Here is a 19318-nt window from a genome sequence, read left to right as displayed (position 1 = left end):
CAAAGCTAAACAGGCAAATAACGTTAGTAATTTCAGTGCAACACAACTCTCCTGTGCCTCTTGTTTTTCATGTGTGCCTTACTCCCTCCCAAATAAACAATAAGCTTCAAGCTCCTGGAAGACAGGAACTGTGCCTTCTACCTCCATGCATCCCAGGAGGAACCTAACTACCAAAGACCTTACTGGCTACAGCAGATAATCACCAAATATTGGTGATTTCACTTCCTGGCTGTTCCACTTTCACACGAGCCTATTCTCAAACCTGGCCACACATTAGAATCACCTGTGAAGGCTAAAAACAAAATCTCATCACCCCCCACCCCCACCCCAAACACTGACTCAGACTCCGTGGTGGGAGGGGTGTGTCTATAAGGCTCCCATGCATAGTCTGGGTTGAGAATCTCTGGCTAGTTGGTCGTACACCTTCCAGGAAGGGAGAAAGGGCAATCACTAAACATTCTGATCTGGCCTCTGACCTGGTACTGATAGAAGTGAACCACTGCCTGAGGTGCCCAGTTTCTCCATCTGCAAAATGAAGGACTTCCACCAAAGGCCTCCAGACTAGCCTTTGACCTTGACCAGCCTGTATGCACCCTCAGCCCAGGGGACACGTCTCTGGTCTCAGCCATCGTCCCATGGTGCTTGCTCAGTGCTTCATGGTGCCTGCCTGGTCAGCCCCAGGAGGCAGGTGCCACCCACCCTTTCCTTAAAGATCCTGAGTAAAGAGTCCTACTCCCTCTCTGACTCCTTAGTCTTAAGCTTGATGTGAAGAGGAGCTGCCTACCCACGAGGTACTGGGTTATGTCATCCTCACACAGACCATTAAGAACAGTAACGCACTGTCTCTCCCCACACACTGTCGGGGAAGCTGTAGGTGTGATCTTGCCTGGAAACAGAGGACATCATGAGTCATCTGTTTCCAGGCAGTTTTTAAGGTAAGATGCATTGCCACCATTCTGAAGGCACTCATATGTTTTCTTCTAAGCCGCCGCAATCCTGAACAATGGGTCCTCAGACCATGGAGAGACCCATGCTGAGGATACAAGCAAGGGAGAACAGGATGCCGCCACCACACAAGATGCTTGCAGGGACAGATGGCATCATTAGAGACAGAGGCACGCCAATGCGCAGACAGCAGCCCTCTCCCTTCCCCCAGCCTCAAGGGCAGCCTGGGAAGAGACTGATCTTCTGTCCTGGGAACTTGTACCCTCTGAATTTCAAGTCTCTGCAGAGGGAAGGGACAGCTCCTTCCACCGGTCCCTTCCCAGAATCCAGATACCCAGCTTGGCCAGTCACTCCTTGTGTGACCTTGAACCTACCACTTGACTGTGCTGAGCCTTAGATTAGTTATTTGTGAAATGACTGAAAAATCCTTGTCCAGTTCACTTTTCCAGAAAGTTAGGAATATAACTTTACAGTTAAATGTTAGGGGTTACCATTCACCATCTATCTATCAAATCCTAATAGTTTTGGGGCCAAATGAAATTGTGCTGGAGAGGCTAATTGTTGAATGAGAACTGAATACATAACATGGCCTCAGGGCTCCTGGCTTTTCTGAGGGCTGTCTGTAATAACAGGAAAACAGCATGCGACACATATGGGCTCAGATTCCAGCTCTGCTCCTTACATGTCGGATCTTTTGAGCAACTCTATGATGATGCTGATATTAACATCCAGCTCACTGGCCAGCAAGAGGACCAGGACATAGGGTGTACTGAATAATCAATACTATTAACAATCAGTATTTAAACCATCTAAGCCCTGTCACTGGGGCAAATAGAGCTGGGGGATTGTCCCAAATTGGTTAAGTATTTTGCAGACTTCCTGGTAACAGAACTCCAGCTGGGATCTCACATTTACCTAGAGAAACTCAGGATCCTTTCCGTTATATATCACTCATCTCCCCAAGCTCTGAGAAGGCAAAGGGAAGGGCTTGTAAGTCATGGCACTGAGACGTTCCAGAGCAAGGTGTGGCAACAGTAAGAGAATCCAAGTTTCTTCAATCTGACCATCGCTCAAAACAGAAGCAGGGAGTGATCCAGCAGAGGGAAGGCCCCCTGCCCAACCCTGAGCTGCAATGATGGTTGTCAGCTGCCTTCTTCCAGAACAGGACTGAAGAGCCTTGGAGCTCTTCACAGAAGGAGTCCAGCAATGCCACCCTGGCCTCCCTGCTGTTCCTACCCAGAGAGGCAACGCCCATGGTTACTACAGCAAACACGTCTCGATTTCAAGGTCTCTCAGTTTTCAATCCACGACCTTCGTTGCACTTAAAATACTGCTCTACATTTCACAGCAGCCTTTATGCAAGTGGGTGGAGGAGAGCTGTGCCTGCCAGCCTGCCCTTTCCTGTGCCTCACCTCCAAAAGCCTCCTGGGAAGGTCACCTCACCCTGGAAGGCTTCAATGGCTAACTCTCACCATTTGGCAGGGCTCATTCATTTTTTTTATTTCATTCATTTGCTTTAAAAAATATCACCATGGCTTTGTACATTTATTCATCCTCTTATGTCAGTCTCCACATTGCTGGGGACACACAGGCTGAGTAAAGGCTCAGATCTAATGGTGACCAATGCTCAGAGGATGGGAGATGAAAGAGCCAGAGGTAGAGGAACACCAAGAAAGGCTCACCACTGAAATAAGAAAGGAGGTTCAAAAGACAGGATACTGTTCAACTCAATTCAATTCAGCTTAGTAACCATGGTTTGAGGGCCCGTCTTCCCAGCCATGTTATAGGACAGCACTGTCCAATAGAAATATAACGGAACCCACACATAAAGAATTTAAAATATCTCCATAGTCACATTTAAAAAGTCAAAAGAAACAAGTAAAATTAATTTTGATAATATGCTTTAGTTAACCCAGCATATCCAAAATATAATCATTTTGACATGTACTCACTGTAAAATTATTCACAAGATATTTTATGTTTTTGTACTAAATCTTTGGAATTCATGTATATTTCACATTTCTAGCACCTTTCAATTCAGACACATTTCAAGTGTTCAGTAGCCGCATATGGCTAGTGGCTACCATAATGGGCAACGCTAAGTATTGGTTATTCTGGATATTGGGGATCCAAAATGAGTTAAGTGTGGTCTGGGCCTTCGAGGAGCGGAGGCTGGCTACACAGATACTTCCAACCAAATGCAGCAAAAGGAGAGAAACTGAGGTACCACAGGAACCAGGCACTAATGAGGGACAACACATTTAGCCCACCCTAGGGGCTCAGGTAAATTCCTGGATCAAGCACACTCAAAGATCATAGAGGCTGAGGGGAGCAATTGCTGGGGACAGGCCACAACATATGACAATCAGGATGAAAGTCCAGCCCCTGCTAGGAGTGAGGCACACACAAGAGGGCCAGGAGTTAAGAATCAGTGAGTGAAGAGAAAGTGAAAGCAGATGGCAATGAAGTAGACCAAAAAGTTGCATAGCCAAAGGAAAAAGATAAGACAGTAGCCTGAAAGAGTAGTAGTAATAGTTATAATCATGATCATTAAGCACCCACTATGTGCCTGGCTAAGAGAAGATTTTTCAGTTTTGACTTTAGAAGAGGAAACTGAGCATATTTATAGGAAGGGGAGTAGGGTCCAGACATGCAGGAAAATTTGGAAAATGCAGGTGAGAGAGAATCTGATGAGGACATATGAGAGAAAAATGCTAAACAAAGGTCAAGAGTTCCTGTGGAGAAGTCAGACTCAGGCTGTGTGGATAAGTAGTTAAACTTGTTCCTGAGGCAGAAGAGGGAGAAGAAAGTGGGAATGGAGTTATCCTTTGAGGTGGGAGAGGAGGAGAGCTGCTGCAAGAGTCTGCAACGTCCAAAATCTTCCACCATTCCTTGATGGCAAGGAAATAAAACACAAACTCCTTCACATGGTAAGTGCATTCGTCCATGACTTGTCCATCTCCCAGCCCTCTTTTCCATATAGCATCCCTTGAGGCTTCAGTCACCCAGCACTACCACCTCTTGACAGCCTTTCCCCTCTGGGTCCCTCATATACTTTTCTTTCCCTAAAACTCATCCTCACCCACTCACACCTGAACTGTATTACCTATCAAAATCCGGACACACAAAAATGTCACCTCGTCTAGGAAGTCTATCTTGATCCTTCCTAGGGTATAATAATCCTCCATTCTAGTTGCAGCCACAGAACTTGGAGCATACCTCTACTCTAGCAGTGACATTTCATGCCTAGAATGGGGGTCATATGGATATCTGTCCCTCCCACCAGCACATGAGCAACTTGAGGGCAAAGCCCACATATTGGCCTTCACTGTGTCCCTTGGGACCTTCAAGGGACTTAACTGTATTTAATAAATGTAACCTCCATTAAGGCAGGGACCTTGGGCTTTTGATCACCACTGTAAACCCACATTGGGCTCATAGTCCTGAGGAAGGCACATAGCGGACATTTGATAAGTATTTCTTGGATGGATGGATGGATGGATGGATGGACCATCTGTCTACAAAATTAGACCAAATACTCAAATCCTCAAAAACAGGGGTCATATGGTAGAAACTTTTGTGTATTCTTCTTCAGCACATGGTATTGAACCCTACCCATAGGGAGCATGAAAATAATGCTATTACCTAACTGTTTGATGATAATAATGACAGACTTGTATAACACCTTCCTTCCAAGGATAAGCCCAAACATGTTACAACAGAGCTTGAAAATTCGTGGCTTGACAAATTTTAAAATTGAGAGCCTTTATGCAGGTCCTGCACCTCCCCCCACCCCCAGTTCTCCTCATGCCCTATTGGCCTACACTTGGCCTACTTCTCTCCATGACATCACCCACTTGATCCCTGAAGGTATATCAGTATATGGAACACTGCATCGCCTCTTTACAGATGGTAAACAGAGTCCTTGGAAGAGTGTAGCTCATGTCCAGGTCTCTTTTTCTCTTTAGCACAGCAAAACTACTCTGCAGGATCCAGCTACAGGCCTATATTTTTCAAGGGTTGTAACAAACCTGTCTTCCCCAGACCAGCTGCGCATCGTGCAAGCTAAGAGGCATGGAGATTCTTGGTACCCCCATAATCTCAGCCACAGCCTTGTCCAATAGGGAGATCTTTGCATAATGAACAGTACCGTCCCATAATGGGCACCTATTACCTGCTTTGGCTACTCACAGAGGATAAGGGGCAGACTCAATACATCCATACATTGAAATGAACCATTTTGAAAGATCTACATAACTTTGCAATTTTACCTTCAGAACAGCCCAAGACTTTAGTAGTAAAATCCCTGACCCCAAATCAAGTACTTCCCTGCCCTTCATTCCCAGGCAGCACCTGCCCATGTCCTTGATCTGAACAGAAAAGTTCATATCCCATTTACTCTGAGTCTCTTTCTCTTCTATGGGGTTCAGTGTTCTTCCCTACACTGACCAGGTCTCTGAGTGTTCTCTTGAGGAAACAGTCAACACCCACACAAATGGTATCTGGAAGACACAGAACAACCACAGCTTGGCCAATACAAACCCTCAGGTGTGGCCTCTGATGAGGCATCCTGATATGCTCAAAGATTCCAACTTAACTCCAAGCAAAAGAACTTGTGTTCACCAAAGAGCCTGATGAACCCAAGAATGTTTAAGCAAACTGGGAGCAAGGAAAGCAAACACCCAGCGAGAGAGGTCATGGGTTACTGAAAAGTGGTAGTGGGTGGGCTCACTGTCAAGGTCACATTTCTAAGGGGAGAGGACACTGGTGGCATCACTTACGGTGCCCTTAAGAAGGAATCTTTTGGAGGGGCGCCTGGGTGGCTCAGTTGGTTGAGCATCTGACTTCAGCTCAGGTCGTGATCTCATGGTTCGTGGGTTTGAGCCCTGTATCAGGCTCTATACTGACATGGTGGCTAGGAGTCTGGAGCCTGCTTCAGATTCTGTGTCTCCCTCTCTTTGCCCTTCCTCTGATGGCTCGCTCTCTCTCTCTCTCTCTCTCTCTCTCTCAAAAATAAATAAACATTAATTTTTTTTAAAAAAAGAAGGAATCTTTTGGAGAGATGGGCTTTGGCTCTCTGGGATCTCAATTTATCAATGTTTATTGAAACACTTAAACTTATCATGGAATGTACTAGGTTCTGTGAATGGTGTAGTGCTGAATATACCATGATTCTCTCTCTCTCTCTCTCAGCGAGCTTACCATTTAGCAAGGAAGACAGGATGTGTAAGCATATAGCTATACTCCAAGGCACTGTGTGGTGTGTGATATTAAAAATACAAAGTAATTTCAGAAGGGAGCACAAAGGAGGGAGAACAGGTTTTATTCTATAAAGTTGAAATTATGGGCATTTGGAATTAAATCATCTTTTCCAAGAAGGCTCAGAAAAGGAAAGTGGGGGACAACATTTATAGAGATGACTCAAGTGGAAAAGTTATCTGATATAGATTCAACACACAGATACATTGAAACATTTTCTTTTTAGCAACCAAGAGAAAGGAAATGCATCCAGGAAGTAATTAATATTGAACTGAGGCAAATATTGAACTTGGGCAGGTAATAGAACACCCAAAAATGTGCAGATGAATAAGTGAGAGTAAAATGTCTTTAGGGACTGGAGAATTAGCCGGAAGACTCATAGATCCTAATATTGCTTATTTGTATTTAAATGTGAGTGGAAATAACACCAATTAGAGTTCCGAAGAATAAACCAATAATTGACTTGTTCCCTCTTTCATTAGCCTCTATTCAGAGAGCTCAAAATAGCTCACATTTTTATCTCCAGATTCCCACAACCTAACTCAATGCTAGGGACATAGCAGGTGTTCAGTAAATGTTGAATGAATAAATAAATAAAGGCATGAATGAACAAGCAAATGTGTGAATACATGAGAGCGTATAACGTGAATTCTAGTGGTCCTACCTATATTCACTAATATTTATTTAACTTTCAGTTTGGCTCCTAGTTTTCTCATCTACAAAATGGAGATGATTCTAGAGACTTCCCAGGACTATTTCAAGAATTAAATGATGTGGGAACATACTTTATAAACTTGGAAACAACTGAAGAAAAAAAATCCTTTCTAAATTGGTATTTTATTGTATCACACAATGAAAGAACATGTTTTATTTGGGAAAGAGAGAGCCACCTTCAAGCCATTCTTATCTTATTAGTCCTGTCTGGGAACTATTTGACCAAATCCATTACTGGTAGGAAAGGTGCTTCACCCTAATTCTTATGCAGGAGAGAAGTAACAAAATTCCTGATGAAAAGCAATAACCAGAGATATCTGTATGGCCATTCTTGCCACACGGAGTCAAGGAATTTCTTAATGTGTTACTTACAAGCAGAAAGTCTCATTATCCCTGTCCTGGGTTTTCTGAGCCCTAGAATTAAGATGTCAGCTGGAGATGCAGGCTTTGTTCACATGAAAAGCGGCTGATTTATCAACAATTTTTATACACACACGCACACACACACACACACACACACATGCACTGATGACACTTGTCTGCTCTTGACAAGAGAACTAAGCCATGTGTTGACAATATTAATCAGACAATTGTTGCTGAAGAAGGAATCTGTAAAACTCTCCACCTGCTATCCCATGATACTGTTTACATACAACAAAACACTAACAGGTCAAAATGGCATGGTTGTGGTTCTTTCCGGAATGGCAGTTCCAGAAGACATACTGAAGATGCAAAGAGACCTGGACAGAGTTCTGGGCTGGATTCTAGCTTCCATACTACTTTGCAAGGTATGTATTACCTGGAGGTTGAACACAAAACCCTAAGCTTGACATTCAGGGCTCTCTAGCAGATCACCTGGGGAAGTGAGAGAACACCCTGCTGTTAAGCTGGGCATTCACATGAGCTAGGTTCAAACCCCAGGTCTGGCTTGTGCCAGCTGTGTGATTCTGAACTATTTGATTTATTTTCACTTATTCTTCTGAACTTCTTTCCACACAATGGGCACATGATTACCTTCCCTATAGAACTGTCATGAGAACTAAATAAAACTGTGTATATGTAACATGTCTGTATTAGCATCTTCCCTCTCCCTACTCTCCTAAGTGCCAGTCAAGCCAGTCAAGTCAAGTCTCCTAAGTCAAGCCAGTCCACTCACCATGGTTAGAATGGTTTCTTGGGGTGTGAGTCCACTCACCATGGTTAGAATAGTTTCTTGGGGCGCCAGTCCACTTACCATGGTTAAAAAGGTTTCTTGGGGCACCTGGGTGGCTCAGTTGGTAAAGCATCCAGCCTCAGCTCAGGTCATGATCTAGCAGTTCATGAGTTTGAGCCCTGTGTTGGGCTCTGTGCTGACAGCTCAGAGCTTGGAGCCTGTTTCAGATTCTGTGTCTCCCTCTCTCTCGCTGCCCCTCCCCTCCCTCAAAAATAAAATTAACATTAATTTTTAAAAAAAAAAAGAACAAGTTTTTTCCTTCTCACAGATGAGCTTCTCTCCACTGTAGACCATCCTCCAGAACGCTGTAGACCATCCCCCAAGAACGCGCTGTTCCCATCTATCCAGACTCAGCTCACATCTTCTATCTCCGCAAAGTCCCTCAAATCCCCCAGCTGAATGTAACTACTCCTTTTTCTGAAATGTCATAGCAATATTGCTAGTGATCTTTCCAATGTGTGTAACAAAATTTTCCAGGGGGACAATAGGATTTTATGCATCTTGGTACTCCATTTTGGCATGGGTTTTCCTACGTCATAATTTTGTAGAAACTAAGACCATGTCATATGCCATGCTTTATAGAATTTATGCTGCAGTGATCAGATGTGCTTCCTTTTTTTATTCCCCCCCTTTTTTTTTGATAGAGAGAGAGAGAGAAAGAAGGTGCTAGCAGGCAGGGGAGGCACAAGGGGAGAGGAAGCTTGGAGCCCAAAGCAGGGCTTGATCATGACGTAAGCTGAAATCAAGAGTCTGACCCTCAACTGACTGAGTCACTCAGGTGCCAAAATCTGTTTCCTTGAAGTGGATCTGCAGGTAAACTTCCCTGCCCATTGGTTTTCAAAAGTGTGTAAAAACTAATCTCCTTTGTGCCTGGTAGGGACAGAAGAATCACTTTTTAGAAAGCTCTTAGCATCAATCCACTCTGAAGTGAACAACATACTCATTTATTCAACTAGAATTTATTGAGTCCTGCTATGTGAAAGAAACCATGCGTTCCTCTGCAGTCATTTAAAATTACTGCTCTGATCATCAGCTGGTTTGCAAACTATCCCTGCAGCCAAATTCCCAAAGGGGCTGATCCAAATGCAGCTTCCTGGCCTCAACTCCGGGACTCCAGAATCAGTCTTGAGGGCTGTGCCTGTGGTGTGTGTTGTTACTAGTTCCCTCCATGACTTTCAAGCACACTAAAGTTTTTTTTTTTAATTTTTTAAATGTTTATTCAGTTTTGAGAGATGGAGAGAGACAGAGCATGAGTGGGGGAGGGGCATAGAGAGAAGGAGACACAGAATCCAAAGCAGGCCTGGGCTCTGAGCTGTCAGCACAGAGCCTGATGTGGGGTTTGAACCCACAGACCGGGAGATCATCACTTGAGCTGAAGTTAACGCCCAACCGATTGAGGCACCCAGGAACCCCTATGAGCTATTTTTTAATGTTAATTTCTAATTCATGTTAAGAAATTTAAAAAGAGCCTTAAGAATCCATCTACAAATAGGGAAATGCATACATGTATACACGCAGATACATATATATGAAACTACACTGTGTTCAAAAAGGTGTACTAATACATGTACCAAAAACAGACATTAAAAATGCTATTTTACTGTCAAGCACACTAAAGTTTAAGAGCAAGACTCTAGACCAGAGAGCTTACAGTGGCCATTCATTCTAAAAATGCACCTGAGGAAACGACCCAGTAGTGTCTGAGGAAGAGAAAGGAAATGAGCAAGAGGTTGTGAAGCAACAACTATGAGGATAAATGGAAAGACCTAGGATTATTGTGCTCAGACAGGAGATGGTTATGGAGGTTCCTGCTGAAAATTCCCACAGCCACAAGTTTCCTGAGGGATACAGTACTCACAGTTGTCACTCTGATGAAGGCCCTATGGGGGCTGTGGATGTATTGTGCAGCACAAGTGGATTGGGTTGGTAGTCCAAGGTCAATACATGAAAGATGTAGTCACAGAAACTTGGGAGAACTGCTTTCTATCCATAGGCTTCCTTCTGAGGGTCTCTGAAAATCAAACACGTATAGACAAGGCCATAGACTTCTGTAGGCTCCTTTCTCCTTTGAGATTGAGGAAATACACCTTGAAACTGGGACCCAGTGTAAAGAACAGTTGACTCTTTCAGATAAAATGGCTCTAAAGAAATGGAATGTGAAAGCAGAATGGTATCATGATGGAAGGAGCAATGAACTTGGAACTCAGAATGGAGCAAGTACACTTTTCTGCAACATGAAACAGCATGGTGTCCTGGAAAGGACGCTGGGCATGGACTCAAAGGGAAAGGCTTGAGTCCTAGTGTTTCTACTTACAAATGTAAAATCTGGGGCAAATTCCTTAGCACTTTCAGTCTCCTCATCTAAAATGGTAAAATGTAGATTTTGCAAAATGTAAAATTGCCCTAATAACACCTAACTTGCTTGTTACAAGATAGTTCTAAGAATCAATTAAGAAAACATGAAAGTGCTTAGTAATCAATAAATTATTTTTGAAATAGATTTTTTTAATTCAGCAACAAACGTAATTCTATGGACATTCCATTCATGCTGTTTTTCAAGTTCTTTCTGTAGATGGAAAGAATCTGGGATTCATGTTATATGAAAATAGTGTTTCTTCTTGAATCAAATTTTACTGAGATAGTTGATAAGATTTTTTTTTTTTTTTTTTTTTTTTTTTTTTTTTTTTTTTTTTTTTTTTTTTTTTTTGCTAAAGGGAGCGTGGAGAGATCCAGCATATATCTCAGAACCTTTAGTATTTGGTTCATGGATGTCTTTGTTTCTTCCAGGCCATTTATATAAATCAGGAAGGCTCTTGAACAGCTGAAGAGGGAGTCACTAAGAGCAAAGTGATGGCAAACGTGCCCTCAGAAGAGCGGGAAGTGGGAGGCAGTGGGGCCACAGGTCAAAGGGCTGATAACAGCTTCTTATGGTTGCTCATCCCAGGACAGACTCCAAGACTTTAATGGGGAGAAGAGACACAACCTTGTTTTGTTCCATATGGATTCCAGCTGCCATATATCTCACTGGAGGCATCAATACCTTCTCAATTTGCTATAGCCTCATTAGAGCTCTTCTTGAATTGCAGTTTAGAGAGTAGCCAATTCCTCCGCCTCTCCTTACCAGGGACAGATGCACAGACTTTCCTCAATGCCCTGGCAATATGAATGGCCCCAGGATGACAGGATGGGAGCCACAGAGCTGAAAGGGGAGGCATTCCCTTTCCAGGATCTCTGGGTCCATTTCTCACTCTAAGAGCCATCTCTGACTTGTGGCCAAAAGTCTTGCTTTTCTAAGCTCCAAAATGGACCTAACCACTTATGTCTTAACCTTCAAAAAAGTGCCCTGAGGTCTTTATTATATTTTATTATCATCACTACTGTTACCACTCTGAGTATCCTTATCAACTGCATTTTAAGCCTTCACCATGTACCAGGCAGAATAGCTTTATACACATTATTTCATTCCATCTTTGCAACACTTTGAGTAGGGACCTTTATAATTTCCTTACCATAGATTGATAGTTGAGGCACAGACAGAATAGGTAGTTGTTAGAACCTTAGCCAAAAGAGCCAGGACTTAAACTCAGCTCTTGAACTACTATGCATATATTGTCTCTTCTGCAAGAAGTGCTATGAAACCAAGGTGATTTGCAGTATGGAAAATGAGATTTTCTCTCAAAAGAAATGAGTGACAATATATATTCACATTTTAGCTTTTCCTTAGGCAGTGGAGAAATTGTGAGGAAAAGGGAAGGTGCTCTCTTTGCAGCAGTCAGGGATGGGGTGAAGGAGAGGTGTGCATTATCCCACACTATTCTCCTCTCCCAACGGGTGTTTTATAACAGAGGTTTTGAGAACATCCACTCTTATTCAGGTAAAGAAGCAAATAAATTAATCAAACCTGTTTGGTTGCTCTATTCTAGATTATTCTATTTATACCCTATCCTTTAAAAAAAAAAAGCATTTCAGTGGTTCAATTCAATCAGGCAAAACAAGCAGCAGCTTGTGACACGTGTAAATGCTTCAGAACTGCATTTCTAAGGAGTTTGCGATTTTAAGTCAGCTCATCCACACCACCTTGCTAGTGGACAGTTCAAGTCTGAAGAGGCAGCTCATCCCGTTCAGATCTTACCCAGAGAGTCTGCTGCAGCCAAGAAAAGATCTGAGGAGCTGCTGTAATTCACTTTCTTCTTCTACTTCCCTTTCATTGTGTTTCCAGAGTCCCTATAGAGTCTCCCACCTGTCTAAGTTCAGAAGCCTGCATTTCCTGGGATTCCTGAAAGCATCAATAGAAACTTTATAAAGTGAAGGTGGAGCAGTCAGGTGTGATGGGTCAGGGGCTCTTGAATGCCAGTGGCACAGGAGCAGAAGGGAAGCAGTGGAGGGCAGGTTTGCGGGAAGAACCAGCACTCCTGAGTTCTGCAGAGTCACGGGAAGAGCTGGGTGAGGGAAGAACAGCAGCTGCAGACCAGCTTTGCTACAGCAGGAGGCTGCAGCATCACAGCAGGAGCAGTCTGGCTGCAGCTGCCCAGCGCCTCCTCAGAGGGCCAACTCAGAGGGGAGGTGACGCCATCACACCTGCGAAGCACCTGGGATGGGCTGGCATTGTGCTCGAGCGAAGACACATAGCCTTGTGTCCATATTTCCTTTATACTGTGCTCAGCGCCTCTTCCCAGACATTATCAAGCATAGAGCTACTTGAGATGGTAGCTGATGCTTGAACTTCTGTCACACTTTTTGAATCTCTCCTCTTCTCTCCATCCCCAGATCTAGCGTCTTAGTTCAGGCCTCAAACACTGCAGTGGTCCCATAATTGGTTGACTGTCTTTACCCCTTTCTGGCTCCCTCTCAAGTTTGCTGTCCATACTAAAACTAGAGTGACCCATCTTATAGGCACATCTGCCGACACTGCCTGCTTTCTTCAAGACAGAGATTTCTCATTGCCCGCAGGACATGGTCTCAGCTCTCTCATTCATCACTTAAAGCCCTTCAAGTTATGGACTGTCCCCGTTCCTTCACTAAACAATCCAGTCCAAAGACAGAGAACTGCATGTGATTCTTGAGCTGACCTGCCCTGCACACTGACCCTCTCCCCTTCCAACTGGCCAACTTCCACTCATCTTCCAGGATTTCAGGTATACCCCCTCTTCTGAAAACCTTTTTGACCTCCCAAGACTAGATGAAGTGTCCTTCCCATGCTCTAGTGCCTCCCCCCCTGGGCTCACAACATCATAGTACTTACTACACTGTAGTAAAATTGCTGGGTTTCATTCTTCTGTTTCCCCCACTACACTGACTTTCTTGAGAGCACAGACTGTCATCTTCAATACTGTGTCCCCAGGACCTAGCACAGTGCCAGTGCAAAGCAGGTGCCCAATAAATGCCAACTGGATCACGTGAGGCCTGCCCGAAGGGCTAAACATGTGCTCACCCCACTGATCCTCCAGACGGCACCCTGACGGCCTCTGCTCTGCAGGAAGAGGCAGTGGATGTGAGCAGGGGTGGGGAGCAGAGGCTCTGAGTCAAGCCGCCTAGATCCAAATTCTGCTTTGCTACTTCAAGTTGTGTCATACTGGGGAAGTCACTCAACACTCCCAACCCCAGAATGCCTTCCTCATCTACTTCTTCATCTGTAAAATGGACACCTCACAGGATTTTAATGAGGCATAGAAAAGCTTTGAGAAGTACACCAGCCGAAAAGGCAACAGAGTGGAGAGGTGAAGAGCACAGAGGCAGAATTTGGAACTGGGACTTTGCCACATTCCAGCCATATGACCTTGAGCAAAGTATTTCAAGTAAGCCTCAGTTTTCTCATCTGTAAAATGGGGCCAATAGCAACCCCCCACAATGCTAACCTGCCTCTCTAAACATTAGGGCAGGGAGCTTCATCCTGCCTTTGTACCAGAAGATAGGAACCTTGTATACTTTATTCACAAGGCAAGTGAACCCAGGAGAAGGGCCTGAGCAGGTATGATTCCGCCCCTTCTAAGTTTTCTCTTTCCACCTTGCCTGCCCACAAGATAGGTTTACTCAGTGCACATCTGCTGAGCCCCTACTCTATGTTAGACCCTGTGCTAGGCACCAGGGACCCAGCATTGATAAAACAAAGTTTTAAACCAGCATTTCCAAATATTCCATGGAATATTAATCAGCCACAAAAAAGAATGAGATCTTGCCACTTACAATGATGTGGATGTAGCTACAGAGTATCATGCTAAGTAAAATAAGTCAGTCAGAAAAAAAAAATACCATATGATTCCACTATGTGGAATTTAAGAAATAAAACAGATAAACATAGAAGGGGGAAAAGAAAGAAGCAAACCATAAAAAACAGACTTTTAACTACAAAGTACAAACAGGGTTGCTGGAGAGGAGGGGGGAGGGGCGTGCTAAAAGGGTGACCGGGATTAAGGAGGGCACTTGCGGTGATGAGCACCCCTCACTGAATTCTACACCTGAAATTAATATTACACTGTATGTTAACTAATGGATTTAAACAAAAACTTGACACTACAAAAAAAATTAAAACACATAATATAGTCAAGTAGTAATAAGTGATTTGAAAGAAGTGTGATAAAGGAAAAGAAAATAATAGAGAGGGCAGCTATTTTAGAAGGAGTGGTTAGGGAGGCCTCTCTGAGGAGGCAAAGCTGAGCAGTGACCTGAATAAAATGATGAGCAAAGATTGGAGGGAGAATGTATCAAAAAGGAAATAGTATGTGCAAAGTTCCTGAGGCAAGGGTGAGCTTGGAATTCTCAAGTAACCTCAAGAAGGGCACAGTGGCTGAAGCAGTGTGGCGGGGGTGAAGGGTGGAGGTAAGTTCAGGGAAGCTGGCAGGGGCCGTCCTGAGGAGTTTCAGAGACAAAAGTAAAGAGCTTGGTTTTTCCTTCTAATTCAAAACTATGAGGAGTTTGGAGGAGTAACATGGTCTGATTTATGGTTTGCCATCACTCTGGCTGCTGTGTTGTGAGGCAGAAGCAAAAAGAGATGCTGGGAAGATATCTAGGCTGTGTAAGCAAGAAGTGAGCATGGCTTGGACCAGGCAAAGGTGGCAGTGGAGCTGAGGTAGGGTTAGAAGTGAGAGAGATGCATTTCATTGGGGCACCTTCACTATAACTTCTTGTTGCATAAGATGGAAGGTGGGAAGGGAAAGAGGAGTTGGAGGGCTTGAAGTCTTCCCCCCTGGGTGTCGGGGTGCTCAGTGGTGCCACTTGCTGAGCTGAGAACCCTGGAGAGGAGCAGATTTGGTTCAGATGTGCTGGTATGAGATGAGAGCACAGGTGCCCCTCCACCCCCCACCCTCCGTCCATGGGTCAAGAGGCCTGACCCTGTGGGAGGGGCTGGGTGTGTGCAACTCTGTCTGTGACCACATGGGAAAGTTTAATTCAGGGCTGAAACTATCTAGGAGCCGTGTCATGACCACAGGTCTTATTCTCTACTTCTGCTTTATGACTAAAACAAAATGTTCATTGTCTGACTCCCACTTTTGTAACTGAGAGGTCCTATGTTTCAACTGGTCCAAACTAGGAGGGAAAGACAATTTATACACTAGAATAAAAGTCACAGCACTAGAATAAGAAGAAATTGTCCTGAAAACCCACTATTGGATAAATAAGCCATTCACTTTTAATGCAGATGACCCCAGGAAAGGCAATATATGAAAATGTTGAGGTTTCCAATCTGCAGTCAGAGTTAATAAATAAGGAAACTGTGAAAATGTTTGCACACCAAGTACTTATGCAAACTAAATCAATCGCATTTCCCTTCCAGCTCTGTAATTATCTCTACTCCCTCCAGAAGCGCAGGGAAAGTTTGGTAAGGAGGAAGCCCTTTCTGAGAAAGATAGGAGACGTGCCCCTAGAGGCCAAGGCCACTGTAAAACCTTCTTGCCTTCTCTGTCCAGGCTTGTCTTGCCTAAACTGACCACCCACTGATAGTCCAGCACCCGAGGAGAATAACATCAAGCGATATGGAGAGATCTCATCACAAAACAGGCATTTAATCACAAGGCCGGAGAAATGTGACACTGATAACAGCGAACACTCATTGACCAGGCCCTGTGCCAGGTGCTTTGCAATCACCATCCCATTTTATCTGCACACACTTGAAGTGGGTCCTTTGACCTCATATCTCACAGATGAGCAAGTTAAAGCCACTTGTCTGAGATGGCATGTCAGTAAGGGACAGTATCTGCAGTTGAACCCAAACAGTCCAGTTCTAGAGCCCATGTTCCTCTCTCCCACCGCATTCTTCTAGAAGCTTCTGCTATGGATCCTCCAATAGTCACTCTTAGCAAAATGTTTCAGCTTCCTCTGAGCTGATGAATGTCTACCCCCACCCCCCAGACTGTCAGTCCCTATTCTGCATGGAGACAGGTGGGTCTTGACAAATGAAACATGGTTGTGCAATTAGACAGTGTGAGTAATGATTACCTGCCTAGGGGGGAGTGGAGCGTGTGGCTCAGCACTTGCTCTATGTGTCACGGGACCCTGCTGTGACTCACAGGCCCACGGTAGGTCGGCAGCTCCAGGAGGCTGCCCGTCAGAGTCCCAGCCAGGTTCTGCCAGCAAATTCTTCCAGCTCCATAGAGACAGCTGAGCAGAGCCCAGCACAGCAATCAGCCACATTAAGCCCTGGCCCTCAAGCCCCAGATTTAAAAGAATCAGGCCCCTGCACAAGTAGAATTCTAAAGCAGTCTGAAAATCCATACCCTCTGACCATGCTTGGTCCTTAGACGATGCAGCAAGACTCCTGGTTGGATGTGTGGGAAGAGAATGAAGCAGAGAGACCTAAGTAGCAAATAATCCCAAACACATTTATTTTTGGCTTTAGGAAGTATTGCATGTTTGATTTTTAAATTTTAATATAATTTTATTATTATTATTATTGTTATTATTAAATATATATATATTTTTTAGTGGAGAGCAGCTTTGCTTTTCAAATCATGCCTCAAAAATAAAAGTGTGACAAAGTCTCCCCCATTTAGAATCCTTCAGGGGCTCCCCGTTGCCCATGAGGAAGCTGTCATTACCTGGACCCCGCTTTCTGTTTAGCTTCATCCCGGAACACCCCCACAATCCCTCTCCTCTGACATACACATCCTGCTGTCCAGCTATAGCCAGTGAAATTGACTATGGGAGCCATAGTTTTGGTCTTCCCCAAATGCTTTGCCTTTCCCCCTCTTCTTCAGGTAATAAGAGTCCTCTTTTCTGTGGAAACCTTCTCTCTGTGGTCCAGGTGCACCAACTCTGCACCTGTGATATGCCCAAGGATAGGTATGGGCCCAGACCTTGTTAGAGTCTGTCCTTCTCTCCCCAGCTGGGAATGCCCATAACATGTGCTGTATGGAGGCTGGGAGAGAAGTGTCTCACTTTCTCTAGATTTACAAATTAAAAGAAACACATGAGCCTAGTGCCACAGGAACTGCTTCCCTTCCTCCTCTTCCTCACCTCTACCACCCTACCTCTCACAGAGGAGAAACCCTGCCTAGGAATTAAGCTAACCCAGAAGACAGCAGAGCTGAGACAGACAGAGGGAAAGACAGGCGGCTGAGGATGATCTCTGAGTACCTGAAGCCAACCGTGCCTGCAGCCCCTGGACTTTTTAGTTCTTGGAATAAAAACAGTTGTTTTTTCTCTTTGAAAAACTTCTTGGAGTTTGGTTTCTATTATTTGCAATCAAAACAAGGACTTGCAGTTCTTTTTTTTTCAATATATGAAATTTATTGTCAAAGCCACTTTCTCACACCATTCACAAAAATAAACTCAAAATGGATAAAGGGCCTGAATGTGAGACAGGAAACCATCAAAACCCTAGAGGAGAAAGCAGGAAAAGACCTCTCTGACCTCAGCCGTAGCAATTTCTTACTTGACACATCCCCAAAGGCAAGGGAATTAAAAGCAAAAATGAACTACTGGGACCTTATGAAGATAAAAAGCTTCTGCACAGCAAAGGAAACAACCAACAAAACTAAAAGGCAACCAACGGAATGGGAAAGGACTTGCAGTTCTTAAATGTGCATTGTTATTTTCATTTTCAGTGGTGCTTCTGCATGTGCTGTTACTTCTGCTTGTAAGTGTGGTACTAATCTTGTCCATGATCTGGTCAAGACCCAAGCCAAGCGTCCCTACTTCTGAGAAGCCTTTCCTGACATCTCTACGGGCAGCTAGGAAACCTCGCTCCTGCACACCCAGGTCACTGCTGGCCCTTATGGCTGTGTAAACACCCCTGGTGAGTACAGATGCTCCACCCACTAACAGGATAAAGGGGGGAAAGAATTCCCAGAACCCAGAGGGTCGGCTGTGTGGAGAGGACCACCTGATAGGAGCTGTGCCCCAGAGGAGGAGTACAGTCAACCAACAATGACCCAGCAGTGGACAAGCACCCAGCCTGCTCTCTTGTTGTCCTTACTTGAAGCATGGTGGCCCAGGCGCTGTGTTCCTTACCAAGCTGGGGTTACAGAGCAGGTGCAGAAGCACAAAGAGTAAATTTAGAGAAGGAAAAGGAATATTACCAACCACCTTGAGACTCCCTTCCAGAAGGGATAAGAGTCTACACAGGGTGGAAGGAGGGGCTCTGAGGCCACTGAGTACCCTTAATCTGATTGCCTCCATAGAGGCAATAGATGATGATTCTTTCATTGAAATCTCTTCAATTACTTCATTGAAGGGTGCTGTTTCCTGTGTGGACACTGACTGATGCATGTAGCACCCAAAACTTCCCTCCCCCAGCCCCACCCAGCTCCAACACCACATTTTGAAGACACATGACTGGCAATGCCCAAGGTAGGGTATAAGAGGCAGAACACTGAGAGCTGGTTGGGCCAGGAACAAGAAGCCTCAATGGCCTGCTCAGCATCACATAGCAACAGAGCTAAGAATAAATGTCCGACCTCCTGCTGTCCACCCACCTAGAGCCTCTCTCCACCTTCCTTCCACGAGTGTATACAAGACAGACCCACTTCTATCCCCAGGGAAGCTGCTACATTTCATTAAGCTAACTAATGTTGCTCCCAGAATAGGGGCTGTTTAGGGGGTGTTTCCTGGAAGGAGGAAGAAAACCAGCAAACCTACTGTTCCAAAGGAAAGCAGCAGTCCCCCACCAGCCTTGGGCAGCAGAGAGCCTGGGGGGTGGCATGCAGGCTCAATTCCAGAATTGCAGATACAATCAATGGCCAAGTGGCCCTG

The sequence above is a fragment of the Panthera tigris genome, chromosome B4 (assembly GCF_018350195.1).
Source record: "Panthera tigris isolate Pti1 chromosome B4, P.tigris_Pti1_mat1.1, whole genome shotgun sequence".
Taxonomy (NCBI): Eukaryota; Metazoa; Chordata; class Mammalia; order Carnivora; family Felidae; genus Panthera; species Panthera tigris.
This window is presented reverse-complemented; position numbering follows the sequence as displayed.